Below are 3,712 nucleotides of genomic sequence, written 5' to 3'. Positions count from 1 at the left end.
TGCTGCCATACTAAACTACTTGTTCTGATATGTATTATGACTCTGATTCATGTCGCACTATTCTTACAACATGTTTCCAAGTAACCATTGTGACCACACAACTACGTATATGAAGTTAATGTACTTAATCTAAAGGTATTCACCTCAATCCACTCAAAGATTTGTACTGTATATGGCTATTTATGTAATGTGGCATTTCTTACATAATTGCAAGGAGTAGAGTGTTTAGAACTCCCAGATTTTATATTGTGACTATGGTCTTCACTTCATGCTGTACCACTGACAGTGACAACTTGGGAAAATTACCTGCCTGATTGCCAGTTTTAGCATCTGGAAAAATATTACCCCATAGAGAAATTTTAAAATGGATAACTTAATATGGAAGCATTTAGTATCCTGATGGTAACAGACCAGTTTCTCTGTAGACCTATATTTTTCACTCCTTTCACAGGAGTGAAAGATGGAAAGATGGGTTCTTTCCATCTACCCATCCTTCTTTTTACCAACCTGAAATCTTTCATTCTTTTTGGTTATATATTGTTTAAAGCACCATGGCTCTGCTTATGTTGGGGTTACTATGTACGTATCTCTCTTGAAGACAAGGGACTTGGCTTATTGCCTTGTACTGCACTGTGGCTGCTTTTTGGAAAAACCTGCATGATAAATACTTGTTTTAATTGGATTGAATTTGTGATTGAGTCAAATTAATGACTTCCCAGGGAAGGTATTCTCTCGTCTCTCAGATTACCCTGTTAATCTTTGTAATCTCACCACAGGCTCGTGTGTGTGTGTGTGTGTGTGTGTGTGTGTGTGTGTGTGTGTAAGTGAGAGAGTGAACGAGAGACCACACATACATACACAGGCCACAAGGGAGGTAGGAGAGAAACCCCCTCAAGTCCTGTCACCTGACTAGGTGAGGAGCATGATTGCAGAATTCTTCCTAGTGTAGAAAGCAGATTTTCTCTTCTGAAACCGTTGGGAGAGGAATATCAATATAAGAAAGGTGGAATAAAAGCTAGCAACTGAGATGAACCAAAATACAGAGAAACAGCAGGTGCAGATGGAAGAATAGAGAAGCATGTGAGCATATTGAGCCTCTGAGGGGAGGCACTCCTGGTCTGGGCTTAGGGAGAGATTCCCATGGTGAAGGAACAAAGAAGGCTGCATTGACCTGAGTGCTCTAAAGGAGAAGTGGTTAGGACTCTAAGCTTGCAGCATCCCTGCCCAGTACTTGGAGCCCTCACTTTGTTACTTCCTAACCAAGTATCTTCATACCACGCTTTGTGTTTGCAGTGGGCTTAACAATCATGGTTTATTAATTAATCCTTACAGCTTTGCTCTGGGCTACATCTGTATTATTAGCCTCATTTCGTAGAAAAGAAGGCTGATGCACAGAGCCATTCAGAATCCATATGCAGACAGGTAATTAAAGGCCTTAGACAAAGCAGTGGAAGAACCCTATACTTTGGCACCTTAAAAAATGAAGCTGATTCAGGCTTTTCTGCCTTCCCCTTTTTCAAAATGTTTCACCTGTGGGTGTTTTTTTTTTTTTTGGTCGTCAACTTGACTACCTCTTCAGACCCAGCATGCTAACAATGGGTAATCCCATTTTTATTAAAGTGAAAGAAAAAAAGAAGAAATGTGCTACAAAACTGTCATGAGAATCCCATTAATCATCCAGGCAATCAAATTGTGGGACGCTGAAATCAGTATTAGCGACTGATGTCCGAAACTATCCACTTAGGCCTGTCATGGGTGACATCTCAGCCATCCTTTCTGTCACCCAGGGAATACACAGGCAGTTCTTTCCAAAGTGGAGGAGGTGGAGTGGGAGGGAGGCGGCCATGACAGCTCTGCCTGGATGCTCTGGTGGAGAGGACTATGTAATCAGTCTAACCTCTAGGGAAGAGTGGTGAGATTTTAAGAAATTAAAAAAAAAAAAAAAAAAACAAACAACAACACAACACACAGATTGAAAATACTAGCTAATTTTGCGAATGGAGTCTAACCTGTTTGGATTTTCTTCAGTGAAATCAACCATCTAAAATGCCCTTTGCCTCATTACTGCTCTATTAATGTGTATCTCTTCCTGAAAACAAAGGTCAGTGCCCTAAAAACTTCAATTACTTTACTGTCCCCATGAATGAACAACCACACTATTGATACCCTGTGTGTGTGTAGCACCTATGTAAGTTGGTATTGGAATCTTGCATCAGTCTTCTTGTAAATATTTCTATTTTGTCTTGCTACTTAAAACATTGTCTCTGAGGTATTATGTATTTATTTATATTCTCATTCACATCTAGCACAGTAGCTGGTCATGTATAATTTTAAGGCTAGGTTTGAAGGTTAGGAAAGAAACCCTGATACTCTTTCCTCCTGAGTCTTTGAATTCTGGGTATGAGAGGGGCGCCTGGGTGGCTCAGTCGGTTAAGCGTCCGACTTCGGCTCAGGTCATGATCTCGCGGTCCGTGAGTTCAAGCCCTGCGTCGGGCTCTGTGCTGACAGCTCAGAGCCTGGAGCCTGTTTCAGATTCTGTGTCTCCCTCTCTCTCTGCCCCTCCCCTGTTCATGCTCTGTCTCTCCCTGTCTCAAAAATAAATAAACGTTAAAAAAAAATTTGAATTCTGGGTATGAGAAAAAGCCCCCTTTCTGCAACCATGTGTGAGATTTTAATGAAGGCTTTCAGTCTTAGGGCTGGTGGTGGGTCAATAGATTGAAAAGGGGAATAAAGAGTTTGAACCTGTAGAGGGGACATTATGCAATATTTAACCCATTCATTTCTTTGACAAGTGAGAGAAATGTGGATTAATAAAAATTAAATAGATACCAGTGTCCTGAAAGTGTGCTGACACGGTGTGTTATTGTAATTTCTGTCATTCTCTTCGACACACATGCAGAACATAACCTAGAAGCCCATCAGAGCCTCTGAGGAGTGATGTTTGTCACACCTGAAGAAGAAAGGACTGCTGAGATTACCAGAAGATGCATTAGTGGTTCGGACGCCTGTCAGCCTGCCCATTCTTGGGCCTTTGGCCTCCATGCAAATCAGTGCAGGTTGATGGAAGATGCACACAGGAATTTAAAGAGGACCCACAGGCTCATCCTCTTTTTGCTATAGTTTGTCCCAGCTTTCTCCCTCATCCCAACCGGGGACTGGTCAGTGTTTCATAGCATCCCACAGTATTTTAAGTAAGACTTTGTTTTTCTGTGTCAAACACAGAGTTTCTGGTTGCCAGATTTCCAAGCTAATTAAAAGGAGCACAGACAGGTCTTACATTTTTTTTTTCCTACTTAGTGAGTTATTGGCAGGATTTCTAGTCTTTTAGGTCAGAGTTTGTGGAAACAAGTCAGAAAACACTCTGACTGACTGGCAGTTCGGATCACTACTATGGCAGTGAGAAAGCCACAGGGTGAACTCTAAAGGAGCTGCCATTACTCAGGTGACACTGCCTCTCTCAGCATGGGGGACAGGCCACTTGCTTCTGGTTCTACAATATTATATGAGGAGATCCTCTGCATTTTAGAGGTGGAGATTGTGACCTGTTTATCACTTTATCCTTTTTGCCTGACATAGGGTTTGTTACAGATAAATACTTCAAAATGATTGAACTGAGTGGATTTTTTTTTAATCCAGAAAAATGTAAATTACATCAGGAATGCCTAAGTTAACACTGCAAAAATGCAAATAAGATGGACACCTGAGATTTACT

Source organism: Panthera onca, chromosome C2 (assembly GCF_046562875.1).
Source record: "Panthera onca isolate mPanOnc1 chromosome C2, mPanOnc1 haplotype 2, whole genome shotgun sequence".
Lineage (NCBI taxonomy): Eukaryota > Metazoa > Chordata > Mammalia > Carnivora > Felidae > Panthera > Panthera onca.
Note: the sequence above shows the minus strand (reverse complement) of the source record.